This window comes from Balaenoptera ricei, chromosome 10 (genome assembly GCF_028023285.1).
Source record: "Balaenoptera ricei isolate mBalRic1 chromosome 10, mBalRic1.hap2, whole genome shotgun sequence".
Lineage (NCBI taxonomy): Eukaryota > Metazoa > Chordata > Mammalia > Artiodactyla > Balaenopteridae > Balaenoptera > Balaenoptera ricei.
The window spans coordinates 38,915,136-38,932,875 of record NC_082648.1 but is presented as its reverse complement, the minus strand read 5'-3'; positions in this window follow the sequence as shown (position 1 = coordinate 38,932,875).

Genomic DNA, 17,740 nt, shown 5'->3' with positions numbered 1-17,740 from the left:
GGAGGATCCCACATGCCGCGGAGCAACTAGGCCTGTGAGTCACAACTACTGAGCCTGCGCGTCTGGAGCCTGTGCTCCGCAACAGGAGAGGCCGCGATAGTGAGAGGCCCGCACACCACGATGAGGAGTGGTCTCCGCTTGCCACAACTGGAGAGAGCCCTTGCACAGAAACGAAGACCTAACACAGCCATAAATAAATAAATAAATAAATAAAAACATCATAATAATAAGACATAAGAATTCCTTACATATTCTGATAAATAGTAAAAAATTAATAATAATTTATGTAGCTGGCAAAGTATTGTTGTTAGCTGAATATGAGTATATAAATTTTTATATGCCAAATATCATTTTAAGAAAGAATATGGTAGCTTTTTTGAATACCCTGTTTTCTGTTGGCTCTAACTATTATAGGGTAGCTCTAGGGTAATGTGACTTAAATGGCTGGTTTATTAAACTGATGCAAATTTTCCCCTACGTTTTAATAAAGGAATTTCTCAAGGGTGAGCATATATTTGTCTAATAAATCCCATTGTGTCTTTTGGACTGTCAGTGTTTGAGAGAGTATTTTCTTCCTATTTCCTAAGAGAGCGTCTAGAAAATAGCCAGAATCTTTAAAGAGTAAAAAATCTCACTTAACATTAAATAAAAATTTTAAATTAAAGTACCACTATTTAGGACTGCTTTGAGTAGAACTGCCATCTTTTCTGTATTCTATTTCTATCTTTAATTACTTGTATAAACATGGGCAAGTCATTTTATCAATCTGGACATTGGTTTCTTAATTTTTAATGAATTACAGTTGGAGAAGGAAAAAAGACAGGTAAACATGTATATGATCTTGGGGCCAGAGTCAGTGGGAGAAGCTTTTCTAAGCATGGCACAAATCTGGACATCATAAAGGAAAAGTGTGAAAGGTTTTATTTTCTAAAAACCAAAACCAAAATTTCTGCTTGGTAAAACAAACAAAACTTCATTATAAACAATGCCAAATGGGGAATTCCCTGGTGGTCCAGTGGTTAGGACTCTGTGCTACCACTACAGGGGGCATGGGTTAGATGCCTAGCTGGGGAACTAGGATCCCACTTGCTGTGCAGTGTGGCCAAAAAGAAAAAAAAAGCCAAATGGCAAACAACCACCTGGGGAAATTATTTGCAATATATATGATCATATACTAATATTCCCTATATATAAAGAGCTTGAAAGAATTTACAAAATAACAAGAAAAAAATTCAAATAAGAAAAATGAGTAAAATCACAGGTAATTTCCAAAAGAACTGTTAGTCTCCAATTTTTAAAATAATGAAGTGACTCAACAAATGCAAGCTTTTATAAGTGTGATATCTTTGTTACTTGTCAGATTGGTTATGACAAAACAACAGGGAATATCTAGCATGGTGGAATGAAAAAAAAATATGTGACTAGTTTGTTTTAGGGAAAGAGCTGCCTTTGCAGTAAGTCCCCTACATATGAACAAGTTCCATTCCGAGAGTGCATTTGCAAGTCCAACAAAGTTAGCATAGGTACCCAACTAACACAATCGACTATATAGTATTGCACTGTAATAGGCTTAAAATATTTTTCACACAAATAATACATTAAAAAACAAACACAGGGCTTCCCTGGTGGCGCAGTGGTTGAGAATCTGCCTGCCAATGCAGGGGACACGGGTTCGAGCCCTGGTCTGGGGAGATCCCACATGCCGCGGAGCAACTGGGCCCGTGAGCCACAACTACTGAGCCTGCACGTCTGGAGCTTGTGCTCCGCAACAGGAGAGGCCGCGATAGTGAGAGGCCCGCGCACCGCGATGAAGAGTGGCCCCCGCTCGCCGCAACTAGAGAAAGCCCTCACACAGTAACGAAGACCCGACACAGCCAAATAAATAAATTAATAAAAAAAAAAAAAAAACACAAAAAATAAAGAAAACATTTTTAATCTTACAGTACAGTACCTTGAAAAGTACAGTAGTACAGTACAACAGCTGGCGCTTCTTAGCAGTACCAGCTACATCACTGCTGCTTTTACACTTGCTTCCAGACCTCCTGGGCTTGAAATAAAGATACTGTACTACTGTACTCTATACAATACTGTAAAGTACACAAAAGCACAACCACTCGTAGAGGATGCATGCACGTGACAATGTACGCCAGACACGTGAACACGTGATTGGACATGAGAACACATGTTCGCGTCTTTGAAAATTTGCAACTTTAAAGTTCGTATGTAGGAGACTTACTGTGAAAAGATCTTGGTAAATTATTTGGGATTGGCAAAGTAAAGAGAATTAGATAAGTCATTCGACTTAAGAAATAAACAGGGATTTGGGGATGGGGCAGGGAGAAGAAAAAATAAAGAGAATGGGGTAAAGCTCCTTACAGAAGGCTGGAGCTTGTGTTGGGAGAAATGGCCAAGGTTCTTTTTTTTTAAAAGGGAAGCCAAATATTCAATTCTAAATTATTTGCTCTATGGTTCTTTGATGAGTCTCTGACATCATCTCCTGAATTAGCAGTATAAGTTAAGTAACATTAATGTCTTGCCTTTATCTGACAAGGGTATTAGTTGCCATTAATAAAAGTGGACTCTGGCTGAGTTAAGCAAAAAAGGGTTTATTTAAAAAAATTTTGGGCAGCTTACCGAAGCACTAGAAGGGCTAGAGAACTAGGCCTGGAAAAAACACCCAAATCATGCCTGAAGCCTGGTTCTGGTAGGGAAACACTTATCACTGTGGAGAGAGAGAGAGAGAGAGAGTTTTACCTTACTTTTAGTGGCATTAGATCTCAAATTATATACAAACTAACGTGTGTCTGATTGATCATATGCCCCTGTCCTAGAACCAAAGGAGGTTGCAGAAGTGAACTGCTTTAATTCCTGCAGTGAGAAATGGATTTTTCTCCTTACCAACACTCACAAGAAGTTCAGACTTCAGGTACCAGGTAAATGAGAAATGATCACTACAGCGGTATTTGGAGGAAAACCAAGGAGAAGTAGCCATGCCCCATATTTGGGCTAAGAGCTGGACATTGATGAAGAATCAATTGCAAAAGATAGAGGTGAACTAACAAATTGAATGCAGCTATATATAAAAAGAATTGTACACCATAACCAAGTGGAATTTATCCCAGAAATGCAAAGTGGTTAATATGAGAAAAATCAATTAATGTAATGCACCAGAATCACTAGAACAAAGGACAAAAATGGCATGATTGTTTCAACAGATGCAGAAAGAGCATTTGACAAAATCCAACACCCCTTCATGATAAAAACATTAAACAAACTAAGAATATAAAGGAACTTCATCAACCTGATGAAAGACTTCAGTGAAAACCCACAGTTAACATCATACTTAATGATGAAAGACTGAACGCTTTACCCCTGAGATTAAGAACAAGAAAGGATGTCTGTTCTCACTGCTTTTATTCAGTATTGTACAAGGGCAACTAGGCATGAAGAAGAAATAAAAGGCATCCAGATTGTAAAGGGAGAAGTAAAACTTTCTATTTGCAGATGACATAATCTTGCATATAGAAAATCCAAAGGAATCCGCTCAAAAACTATGAGAACTAATAAATGTGTTAAGCAAGTTTGCAGGATGTAAGATCAATACACAAAAGTCAACTGTATTTACATACACTTGCAATGAACAATCTGAAATGAAAGTAAGAAAACAATTCCACTTGCAATAGCATCAAAAAAAATAAAATATAAACTTAACCAAAACCCCACAAAACCTATTCACTGGAAACTATAAAACGCTGTTGAAAGAAATGAAAGGAGACTTAAATAAATGGAAAGGCATCCCATGTGTTAGATTAGAAGAATTAATGTTAAGTCTTAATGTTAAGATGGCAATACTTCCCAAATTGATCTATAGATTCAACCTGATCATTATCAAGATTCCAGCTGCCTTTTTTTTTTACCTAAATTGATAAGCTGATCCTAAAATTCATAAGAAAATTCAAGGGACCCAGATTAGCTGAAACAATCTTGAAAAAGAAGAACAAAGTTGAAGAACCCATACTTCCCAATTTCAAAACTTACTACAAAAGTATAGTAATCAAGACATAAGATCAGCTGGCACAAGAGGAGACATATAAATCAACAGAATAGAATTGAGAGTCTAAAAATAAACCTTCACATTTATAGTCAATTGATTTTTAATAAAGATGCTTGACAATCTAATGGGGAAAGGAAGTCTTTTCAGTAAGTGATGTTAGAACAAATTGATATCCACATGCAAAAGACTGAAGCTGCATAAACTCAAAATTTATACATATATACATACAAAAATTAACAGATCAAAGACCTAAATGTATGAGCTGAAACTATTAAACTCTTGGAGGAAAATATATGCATAAATCTTTGTGACCTTGAATTAGGCAATGGTTTCTTTGATAAGACACTAAAGCACAAACAACAAAAGAAAAAAATGGAGGGAATTCCCTGACGGTCCAGTGGTTAGGACTCGCTGCTTTCACTGACAGGGTCTGGGTTCAATCCCTGGTCAGGGAACCAAGATCCTGCAAGCTGTGTGGCATGGCCAAAAAAAAAAAAAAAGGAAAACAGAAAAAAGAAATAAATTTGGACACTATCAAAATTAAAAACATTTGCGCTTCATAGGACACCGTCAAGAAAGTGAAGACAATCCACAGAATGGGAGAATATATTTGCAAAGCATATATCTGACATGGGACTTGCATCTAGAATATATAAAGAATTATTAGAACTCAATAGTTAAAAGACAAATAGCCCAACTAAAAATGGGCAAATGATCTGAATATACACTTCTCCAAAGTAGATACACAGATGGCCAACAAACACATGAAAAGATGTTCAACATCATTAGCTATCAGGGAATGGCAAATTAAAATCACAATGAGATACAAATTCACACTCAATAGAATGGCTATAATCAAAAACACAGAAAATTACAAGTGTTGTTGAGTGTGGAAAAATCAGAACCCTTGTACACTGCTGATGGGAATGTAAAGTGGTGCAGCTGCTTTGGAAAAGAGTTTGGCAGCTCCTCAAAAGGTTAAACATACTTACCACATGACCCAGCAATTTTACTCCTAGGTATAAATCCAAGGGAAATAAAAACATTTGCCACACTAAAACCTGTACATGAATATTCATAACAACATCATTCATAATAGCCAAAAAGTGGATACAACCAAAAGGGCTATCAATTGATGAAGAGATACATAAAACGTGGTATATCCATACAACAAAATATTATTCAACAATAAAAATACATAAATAATACTTTTTTTAAAAAAATGAAGTACTCCTCCATGCTACAACATGAATGAATTCTGAAAACATTATGCTAAGTGAAAGAAGCCAATCACGAAAACCCACATATTTTATGATTCCATTTATGTGAAATGTCCAGAATAGTCAAATTCATAGAGGCAGAAAGTAGATTAGTAGCTGCTAAGGCTGGAGGATTGGGGTGGGAGATGGGGAATGACTGCCAACGGGTATGGGATTTGGGGAAGGAGGGTGTTGAAAACAATGCTCTAAAATTGACTGTGGTGATGGTTGCATAACTCTGTGAATATACCCACAAACCACTGTATTGCATACTTTAAATGGGTGAATTGTATGGTGTGTGAAGTATATCTCAATATAGATGTTATGTTTTTTTCATAAAGTTATTTATTTATTTGTTTTTGGCTGCGTTTGATCTTTGTTGCTGCGCGCGGGCTTTCTCTAGTTGCGGCAAATGGGGGCTGCTCTTCGTTGCTGTGCATGGGCTTCTCACTGCGGTGGCTTCTCTTGTTTTGGGGCACGGGCTCTGGGTGTGCAGGCTTCAGTAGTTGTAGCGTGCAGGCTCAGTACTTGTGGTTTGTGGGCTCTAGACCACAGGCTCAGTAGTTGTGGTGCACAGGCTTAGTTGCTCCGTGGCATATGGGACCTTCCCGGACCAGGGCTCTAACCCATGTCCCCTGCATTGGCAGGTGGATTCTTAATCACTGTGCCACCAGGGAAGCCCTACAGATTTAATTAAAAAACAAACAAAAAACCAAAAAAACAGAAGAGAAAGAGAAATCAACTGAAGTCAGAAATTAAACCCAGAAGTGACTAGGAATAAAGTACATTCCTGGAACTTTCAGAAAAGGGGTTGGGGGACTCTAGATTTACCCCAGGACATAAAATACAAGTTTTAAGAAAATTTTATCTACCTCTTATGGGAAGAGCTACCTCCATAGACATTAAGATTACATTGCTGGGCTTCCCTGGTGGCGCAGTGGTTGAGAATCTGCCTGCCAATGCAGGGGACATGGGTTCGAGCCCTGGTCTGGGAGGATCCCACATGCCGCTGAGCAACTGGGCCTGTGTGCCACAATTACTGAGCCTGCGCGTCTGGAGCCTGTGCTCCACAGCGGGAGAGGCTGTGATAGTGAGAGGCCCGCGCACTGCGATGAAGAGGGGACCCCACTTGCCACAACTAGAGAAAGCCCTCACACAGAAACGAAGACCCAACACAGTCATAAATAAATAAATAAATAAAAACATCTGATTGTCTTTAAAAAAAAAAAAAGATTACATTGCTGTTGGTGAGTATATGAGGAAACTGGCACTCTCATGCCCTGTTGGTATGTGAGTAAATTGGTGCAGTGTGTCAAAATTTTAAACATGCATACCCTTTAATACAGCAAACCCACTCCAAAGGATGAAGGCATAAAGATGTTCATCAGAGCTTTCGTAATATTGAAAATTGGAAATGCTCAATGTCCATCTACAAGCAAAGCTTCTCAACCCTAGCCAACTCAGTCCCCTTCTTAGAATAAATATTTTATAATACTCCCTTTACAGTCCTGAAATGAAAGTCATAGATACCTACAACAAAATATACCTAATTATTATATAAAAAAGAAATAAAAGGAAAGTAATTTGTAACAAAATAATACATATTTCAATATGTAAACACTCTAGACACAAAACATACTCTAGAGGGCAGTACCACCTAGTTAACTATTATTTAACTGGTTAAATAATTTATGATATAGCCAAACACAGGAATGATGTAGATCTAGATTCATTGACAAACTGTTGAATCAAAAAGCAGATTGTAAAACAGTAATTACACAGGATGTTTTATTTATGTGAATACGTATAGAAAGGTCTAAAAAGAGGCTCATCAGGATGTTGATGATTTGACAGGAATTGTCCCTAATAATGAGATTTGTAAGGATTTTTTTGCTTATAAATTTGTATATTTGATGTTTCCTGTCTGTGTAAACATTTAAGTTTATGGTAAGCCCCAATGGGAGAAAAACAACACAGATCCCTAGGGTTCTCAAGTGACAGCACATCATGTGCAGTGGAGATTTATATACCTTTTGTAGAATAGTTTCTGGCTTTTCCCAGACAGCTGCCAAAGGAAGTGGAGGAGCACGTCCTGGTACTTGAATAGCTGAGGCCACCTCCTGGTCTCCAGGCAATCATTGTAGCTAAGTAGTTACTCCCAGGCAGGAAAGTGGTGGTCATATGCTGTGAGGGCATCCACACTTCTGGTAATTTCTACAGAAGCAAGTTGCAGTACCTGGTCTTCTTCCACAAATGTATAAACACCAACTTGTCCTGAGGTTCCTACAACATATGGGCCCTTAACACTTCCAGGCCCCTCCCTGCTTCTGTTGGAAGAACTGTGTGAAGTACTTTGCCACTCAAGACCAAGTGTGAGGCCCAGCCCTGGACTACCTGAAGGTATTTGATGGGATCCAGCCCTTGCCCCCCTAACTCATGAGACAAAAAAACAGATAAGGGAGAAGGATGGGGAAGGGGGATAAAGAGGTCTGGGAAAAGAGACAGGTGGATGAGGCTATAAAAGTGGGTATGAAATGTGAAGATCTTTGTTTCACTTGTTAATGCCCAACAGAGAGCATTCATCACAGAAGAGGCACTAAACAACCACTAGAAACAATGACTTGTCCAGATGACTTCAGTCAGGCTCTGCTGTTAGCTACACTAGTGTTGGTCCAACAAGCATGTGATAAGAATGGGGGCAGGAATGGAGGTTATACATGGGCCCAATGGCATGGGCTCCCATTTACCGAGGCTTATCTACCCCCTGCCACTGTCAAATATCCAACCTGCCAGCAACAGAGACCAATGCTTGGCTCCCAATATGGTACCATCCCTTTAGAAAACCTACAAGCTACTTGGTGGCAAGTTGGACCCATTCCCTACACTGGACCTACTCATTCCTGCAAGTGGTATCAATCTATTTTGACTGGAATTTAAACATATTCCGACTTAGACCTCCTGCCTGAAGGGTCTTAGCAAGTACCACTGAGGGTTTAAAGTGTCTGATCTACTGACCTAGGTGTTGGTGCAGCAGTGGGCACATGACCATGGGCTCCACTGATCCTTTCACATACACCACCATCTAGACAAACTGCTGACTGAGAGAGCACTGGAATGACCTGTCGAAGATTCAGATGAGGTGTTAGCTTGCAAAGAATACCTTGTGAGGAGAGGCACCACCCTCCAGGACTCAAGGTACACTCTAAATTGATATTCATCATATGGTACAGAGTCCCCAGTAGGGAGAGTACGTGAATCCATTGGCTAAAGGGTGGAAATGGGAGTACCTCTGTATATTGGTTCCCAGTGATCCATCTGGGGAATTTTTAACCTTCTTTCCCCAGAGGCAAGAGGTTTTGGCCTCCAGAGGGGAAATGCTTCCACTAGGGGACACAGGAAGAGTCCTACTAAACCCCAGCTGCTGCCTGGTCACTTCTGGCTCATCATTCCAAGAAACCAGCAGGCAAGGATAATTGACCTCGATCTTCATTAGGCAGCTGTTAGGCAATAGGGATAAGAAAGAATATGTTTGATACTTAGGTTATCCATCTGTGTCTTGGTTTTCACTTGCCTAATTTACATGGTACATGGACAGGTACGGCAGCCACAACTAGAAAAGGACCTGGTGATGAAGGTGTCAGGCCCCTTAGTGAAGAGGGTCTGGGTCACTGCACTAAGTAAGCTACCTAGACCAGCAGAGAGTGAGAGGAATCTACAAAGAGTGGCAGCGGAAGATGATCAGCTTCAATTATGGCCCCAAGAGCAGCTTCAAGGGCTGTTGTTAATCCCACCAACTCTTTTCTAGTAAGTTTCTCCAGGAGTAAAGACCCAACAGAATTTTTGAAGAGTTGTTCCTAGAGCTTATTATATGTAAATGGGTGGACAGTCATGAATATCCTGGTGCAGAGATCTCCCAATACAGGACTGAAGAAGTCATTCTACCAGCTGTTGGAATTGTTGGAGGCTGATAGCTTTCAACTGAATCCTTCTCCAGAACTTACCCCTGGCTCAAGAGAGCCACCTTGCCTTTCAGGTTTTAGTCAAAATGATTGGTCATTGAGGTAGAATATAGTCTTCAGAGCTCCATGTAGGAATGGCTGAGGCCTTTGTTACACTGCATCACAATTCAACTTCTTCCTCTGCCCAACCCTGCTTCCTTTACTCTTTCCACAGGTGAGTCTTGAAAACAGCCATGTTGGTGAGTCCCACAGGGCCAGGAACTGGGCAGCTCTAGGAGCTGAAAACAGTGGCCCTTCAATAGCCAGGAAGAAACGAGAGCCCTCAGTCCTGCAGCTTCAAGGAGCTGAATTCTGACAACAACCTGAGTGAACCTAGAAGTGGATCCTTCTGGGACTTCACTGGTGGTCCAGTAGTTAAGAATCTGCCTTCCAATGCAGGGGATGTGGGTTCGATCCCTGGTCAGGGAACTAAGATCCCATATGCCGCGGGGCAACTAAGCCTGCGCGCCACAACTACTGAGCTCGGGTGCCTCACTAGAGCCCGTGTGCCGCAAACTACAGAGCCCATGTGCTCTGGAACCCGCAGGCCACAACTAGAGAAGAGAAAACCCTCATGCCACAACTAGAGAGAAGCCCGCGCGCTGCAATGAAGATCCTGTGCGCCGCAACTAAGACCCGATGCAACCAAAATTAAATAAAATAAATAAATAAATAATAAACCTTTAAAAAAAAGATACATGCAAAGGATACTTACTCCAGCATTGTTTATAATGGCACAAAATCCAGATAAATCTGCATTATCTATCAATAAAGGAATGGCTTCAGAAACAGTACATGAATACTACATAATATTGTGCAGCTAGTTAAAAAAATGAGCTAGATAAGAGTACCCATTGTAAACCGTTGAGTAAAAAAAGGAAGTTGCAGAAAAATATATATGATATGATGCGTTACTTGTAAAAATAAAAATCGAAACCTCTATTTATATGTATGTGTGTCTTGGAAAAAGTATGGAGAGAAACATCAATCTTTTAACATTGGTTTTATCTCGGACTATCTTTTTCTTTTAATACCATCTTTTTCTTTATATACTTCTGAGTATACTTTATATACTTCTGTGTTGCTTGAATTATTGAAATGAATATTTATTACCTTTAAAAAAGTGAATGGGGGCTTCCCTGGTGGTGCAGTGGTTGAGAATCCGCCTGCCAATGCAAGGGACACGGGTTCGAGCCCTCGGCTGGGAAGATCCCACATGCCGCAAAGCAACTGGGCCCGTGAGCCACAATTACTGAGCCTGCGCTTCTGGAGCCTGTGCTCCGCAACAAGAGAGGCCGCGATAGTGAGAGGCCCGCGCACCGCGATGAAGAGTGGCCCCCGCTCGCCGCAACTAGAGAAAGCCCTGGCACAGAAACGAAGACCCAACACAGCCAAAAATAAATAAATAAATAAATTAATTAATTAATTTAAAAAAAAAAAAGTGAACTGAAAGTAAAATGAGAAAGTGTCTTAAAATGTACACCAGGGACTTCCCTGGTGGTGCAGTGGTTAAGAATCTGCCTGCCAATGCAGGGGACATGGGTTCGATCCCTGGTATGGGAAGACCCCACATACCGCGGAGCAACTAAGCCCATGCGCCACAACTACTGAGCCTGCGCTCTAGAGCCCACGAGCCACAACTACTGAGCCCACGTGCCACAACTACTGAAGCCCGTGCGCCTAAAGCCCAAGCTCCACAACAAGAGAAACCACTGCAAAGAGAAGCTCACACACCGCAACAAAGAGTAGCCCCCACTCGATGCAACTAGAGAAAGCCCGCGTGCAGCAACGAAGACCCAACGCAACCAAGTAAATAAATAAATAAAAATTAAATTTAAAAAAATGTACACTATTTTTAGATTTAGAGAGAAGAGATAAATTAATCTACAGTAGAGAAGAGATTGAAAATGTGAAGACAGAGTAACCTGTGGAGTAGGCCCCCAGGGGATCTGTTTCAGAGCAGAGTCCCAAGTGTACCAAGGCTGATGGCTTTACTGTTCCACAGGAAAACGCAAAAAAAGTGTAGTTCATAAAAATTTAGTTTTTTGGTGTTGCAAATACCTTTCTCTTAGGAAATCATGATGTTAAAGAGATGGGAGGACTGTTATTTGTCAGCATTACAAAGTTAACAGTCCTATGTCAGTTCCCAAACTGTTAGAAATGGTAATGGCCTGTAAATCTTAAAGTCTGGAATAAATGGATCTACAGCACCAGTAGAAACCTAAGCCTTAATCGAGAGAAGAGATAGTTCTTCCTCTGTGATGGAGGAAAACAAGTGTGTGTGTATATAGACAGTTACAGACAGACTTGGTAGGTACAGGGAAAGAAGTTGAGGAAGTTATTTCCTATAAAGACGGTGATAAGATCTTCTGCTGGGTTCAAGGTTGAGGGGCTCAGCGGGAGTGATTGTAGGGTGAGACCTGAAGAGAGTGGTAAAAGAGTGGAGGAGGTGCTGTGGGGAATTGGAGACTAACCTGACAGAAACTGGAGTCTTCAGATTTGGAATAATGTTTGACTATATTTTGTTTAGATTTGCTCTTTCATGAAATTGTCCTTGGTCCTTGTTGTATTCTCTCCCTTATTTGACAATCCCTGCCCCGACCCAGCACTTTCTTTTTATTCCTATTAGGTCATTTATATTCTTCCTTAGTTTTTGTACTTATCTGTACCCACTAAACTGTCTCTGACACACTGTTCATTTATCTATAACCACCTCATAGCACCCTCCAGATAGTAGAGACCCAATTGATTGTTGCTGAAATAAATTTAATTCCACACAGAAGACAACTGGACAATAATCAGTATCATCCTGATTAAAATTCTTCACAGTTGTGAAAACAAGAATAAACCACTGGCTTTTAAAAAAAAATTCCTGTAAACTAACTTAGCATGCATTTTTCATTTCTTACAAAGATACTGTATATTTGGTCATGTTTTGCTTGTAAGAGTCTTAAACTGTACATCCTTTGAATTCATACACTTCTGTTATAAAAATGCCACAGAGATCATTAAACTAAAAACTTCCATTGGAGTAGATATGGAAACTGAGGACCAGAAAAATTAGACAATTTGTTCAAAACTGCAAAGGTCTTAAGTGACAGTCTATATGAGAACCACGTTCCCCATGTAACCAAGTGTCTTTATACCTGATTAATTAGCCCTCTTGATTTGATTTTTATTTTGTATTGAATTCAGAAGAGTTAAATTAATGATAGCTGTTATCTCTGATAAAGCTCTGTCAAAAATGATACACTGATTACCTTTCATTTCTAAAGATGCTAATATAGGTTTCCATTGCTGCATGACAGGTTTGATATGTTAAGTGCTGGGTAAAGTGCAACATTCCAATTGGACAATCAGTTGAAGTTTGTTTTATGATGCATATCATTTGTGTATTTTATGGTTGTAATAAAATCTAAAATTTTGACAGTGGTGGTTGGTATATCAATCTTTACTCCTACATTTTATAGTTCATCTTTTATTTATTTAAAACTCAGTATCTCTTTATTATATTGTAAATAAAAAATACTGAAACAATAGAGAGAATAATATATCTTCATCATGCAAACATTATTAGGAGAATACTGCATGTACAGAAATACACATGGTCTTTTCCCTGGGGATGCAAGAGATGGTGTATCATAAACCATCATCCTCTTTTCTATTTGCACATGAAAGTAAAAACCACTAGCACATTAGCACAAGAGTGTTTTTCTCTTAAAACATGCTCTCATAATAACTAGGTGGCCAACTGTAAAAAAGTGAAAATTTTACTATCTGCCAGTGAATAAATATATCAAAAGGTTTGTGTTGTTTAGCTTTGCTGAAATGGTATATTGTTATTGTCAATTTAAAAATTGCGGAGGGAGGAACACACCCAAACTTGTTCTACGAGGCCACCATCACCCTGATACCAAAACCATACAAAGATATAACAAAAAAAGAAAATTATAGACCAATATCACTGATGAACATAGATGCAAAAATCCCCAACAAAATACTAGCAAACAGAATCCAACAACACATTAAAAAAATCATACACCATGATCAAGTGGGATTTATCCCAGGGATGCAAGGATTCTTCAATATACACAAAACAATCAATGTGATACACCACATTAACAAATTAAAGAATAAAAACTATATGATCATCTCAATAGATGCAGAAAAAGCTTTTGACAAAATTCAACACCCATTTATGATAAAAACCCTCCAGAAAGTGGGCATAGAGGGAACCTACCTCAACATAATAAAAGCCATATACGACAAACCCACAGCAAACATCATTCTCAATGGTGAAAAACTGAAAGCATTTCCTCTAAGATCAGGAACAAGACAAGGGTGTCCACTCACCATTATTATTCAACATAGTACTGGAAGTCCTAGCCACAGCAATTAGAGAAGAAAAAGAAATAAAAGGAATCCAAATAGGAAAAGAAGAAGTAAAACTGTCACTGTTTGCAGATGACATGATACTATATATAGAAAATCCTAAAGGTGCCACCAGAAGACTAATAGAACTATTCAATGAATTTGGTAAGGTTGCAGGATACAAAATTAATGCACCGAAATCTCTTGCATTCCTATACACTAACAATGAAAGATCAGAAAGAGAAATTAAGGAAACAATCCCATTCACCATTGCAACAAAAAGAATCAAATACCTAGGAATAAACCTACCTAAGGAGGTAAAAGACCTGTACTCAGAAAACTATAAGACACTGATGAAAGAAATCAAAGATGACACAAACAGATGGAGAGATATACCATGTTCTTGGATTGGAAGAATCAATATTGTGAAAATGACTATACTACCCAAAGCAATCTACAGGTTCAATGCAATCCCTATCAAATTACCAATGGCATTTTCCACAGAATTAGAACAAGAAATTTTACAATCTGTATGGAAATACAAAAGACCCTGAATAGCCAAAGCAATCTGAAGAAAGAAAAACGGAGCTGGAGGAATCAAGCTCCCTGACTTCAGACTATACTACAAAACTACAGTAATCAAGACAGTATGGTACTGGCACAAAAACAGAAATACAGATCAATGGAACAGGATAGAAAGCCCAGAGATAAACCCATGCACATATGGTCACCTTATCTTTGATAAAGGAGGCAAGAATATACAATGGAGAAAAGACAGCCTCTTCAATAAGTGGTGCTAGGAAAAATGGACAGATATGTGTAAAAGAATGAAATTAGAACATACCCTAACACCATACACAAAAATAAACTCAAAATGGATTAAAGACCTAAATGTAAGGCCAGACACTATCAAACTCTTAGAGGAAAACATAGGCAGAACACTCTATAACATAAATCACAGCAAGATCCTTTTTGACCCACCTCCTAGAGTAAGGGAAATAAAAACAAAAATAAACAAATGGGACCTAATGAAACTTAAAAGCTTTTGCACAGCAAAGGAAACCATAAACAAGACAAAAAGACAATCCTCAGAATGGTAGAAGATATTTGCAAATGAAGCAACTGACAAAGCAACTGACAAAAAAATCTCCAAAATATACAAAGCAGCTCATGCAGCTCAATATCAAAAAAACAAACAACCCAATCCAAAAATGGGCAGAAGACCTAAACAGCAATTTCTCCAGAGAAGGTATACAGATTGCCAACAAACACATGAAAGGATGTTCAACATTACTAATCATTAGAGAAATGCAAATCAAAACCACAATGAGGTATCACCTCACACCGGTCAGAATGGCAATCATCAAAAAATCTACAAACAATAAATGCTGGAGAGGGTGTGGAGAAAAGGGAACCCTCCTGCACTGTTGGTGGGAATGTAAAGTGATACAGCCACTATGGAGAACAGTATGGAGGTTCCTTAAAAAACTAAAAACAGAACTACCATATGATCCAGCATTCCCACTACTGGGCATATACCCTGAGAAAACCATAATTCAAAAAGAGTCATGTACCACAATGTTCATTGCAGCTCTATTTACAATAGCCAGGACATGGAAACAACCTAAGTGTCCATCAACAGATGAAAGAAGATGTGGCAAATACGTACAGTGGACTATTACTCAGCCATAAAAAGGAATGAAATTGAGTTATTTGTAGTGAGGTGGATGGACCTAGAATCTGTCATACAGAGTGAAGTAAGTCAGAAAGAGAAAAACAAATACCATATGCTAACACATATATAAGGAATTTTAAAAAGCAGTTCTGATGAACCTAGTGGCAGGGCAGGAATAAAGACGCAGACACAGAGAACAGACTTGAGGGCACGGGGGGGAGGGGGAGAGGGAAGGGGAAGCTGGGATGAAGTGAGAGAGTAGCATTGACACATATACACTACCAAATGTAAAATAGTTAGTGGGAAGCTGCTGCATAGCACAAGGAGATGAACTCGATATTTTGTGACAACCTAGAAGGACGGGATAGGGAGGGTGGGAGGGAGACACAAGAGGGAGGGGATATGGGGATATATGTACACATATAGCTGATTCACTTTGTCATACAGCAGAAACTAACACAACTTTGTAAAGCATTTATACTCCAGTAAAGATGTGGAAAAGTTTTTTCTTAATAAAAAATAAAAATTATAGTTTTCTCTTTGGCAAATGCTATCATTTGACCTTTGATTAATTTTTATGAGAGAACATTTCCCCCAAAACAAATATGTAAAGAGATTTTTACATAAGTTTTTACATAAAAGAAGAATGTTGTACCAGAAGTCTCTATCTGGAGTTTTACTCCTAGAGGTTGGATTCTCCTGGGTGAGGACGTGCATATATATGTAACAAAGCTACACTCTCATTCAGTCGTTTGGCTCATAACAGTGCTTGTTGATCTGGTTACAGCACATAATTCTTGAAACAAAGTTTTCAGTGATTGTCTTAGTCATCCTTTATCACATTCTTTATAATGTACTGTTATAAACTCCTCTATATCATTGTTCCTTCAAATATCCCAAACACAGTAGAGCCCATCTAAATTCCCAAAGCTCATATCCAAAACTATACATTGTAAAACTCCCAAGACTTTGAAATAGAAACAGACAAGGCTGCCATTCATATATTCCTATATACTCCTTCCGCAATTATTTACCCAGTCCTAACTGAGGGACAGGCGCTGTGCCAGGAGCTGTTGTTCGGAAAGTGTTACGGCATTGTTCCCAGCGCTCACTGTGTGAGGCAGACACTGAGCAGACCAAACACGCTGAACAGGATGGGGTTGTCAGAGAAAGGAGGAGGGGGCACAGCAGCCAGCCTAGCCTGGGCGAGTGCGGCAGGGAGGTACCCAGTCGGCGGGGTCCCGAGAAAGTGGGGAGGAAAGTCATCCCAGGCAGGGTTCAGCGTGGCTAGAAGAGCGCAACGCGCACGGAAAGGGAGGAAGGGACAGACGACCCGAAAAGGTGCGAGCGGCAAGGTTGGATGTGACTGAGACTTGGGTGAGCCAAGTCTGCGGGGTGGCCCGGGGGCAGAGCTTCATCACTCGGGGCTGCTGGCTGGACAACGACGTGGGCGGGGTGGGGGTGGGGTAGGGACTGCAAGGACCCGCTGGTAGAAGAGGGGTAGACACCGACGGCAGGAAGAGTAGTCAGGAGCGTGAAGAAATTGTCCGGAAGAGAAACTATACGGTTAAAGAGTCAGTGACTTTTAAAAACAGCGTGAAAGGTATTTTTGAGGTAAAATAAAAGATTTGACGACCCAACGGAGAAGGAACTGACAATGGCACGAACGTTCAGTATCGCACGCTCCGACATATTCTTGAATGAATCATCGCATGCCACTATCTAACCATCAAGTGGATCCGGATCAAGTTTAATTTTTTTGTTGTGGGAATTAAGACACGGGGATATGCCTAGGCTTGATGAGTCACGTGGGAAACCTCTCCAAGGCCTTTTACAAATGCCCACCCGGAGGGAAGAAAGAGGTGGGCTTACAAGTTATGGCCACTTCAGCCTCCTCGCAAGATGTAATTCAGGAGGGCAACGCTGCTGGGTGAAAATTCAATATACCGCCAAACAACATATCAACACTCTTTTCAATATCAGATTACCATAAAGATAGGATAGCAAATGCCGCGCAAACCGCCTCACGTCCCGGTCCCCAAGACCCTTCTTCATTGTCTTCAGCAGTTTACCCCGTACAGCCGCCAAAGCAGGGCGGACTCCAGCGTGCCACGCACGGCGCATGCGCAGGACCCGAGGCTTGGGAGGAGAGCTGAGGCTCTGAGGATGTTTCCCAGAAGCCCGGGCCACTCGCTACCGTCCTCCCTCTTGCTCGCAGGCCGCGTGACGTGACTCCGCCCGTCACGTTCCTCCGTCGCAAACGGTGGTTTGCCAGCGCCCCCTTGCGGTCCGGTTGAGCGCTGCAGCCGTGCACGCAGGGCCAGAGCGAGCGAGTAGAGAAAGCGCGGAGGGTCCCGCCGCCGCCGCCGCCGCCGCCGCCGCC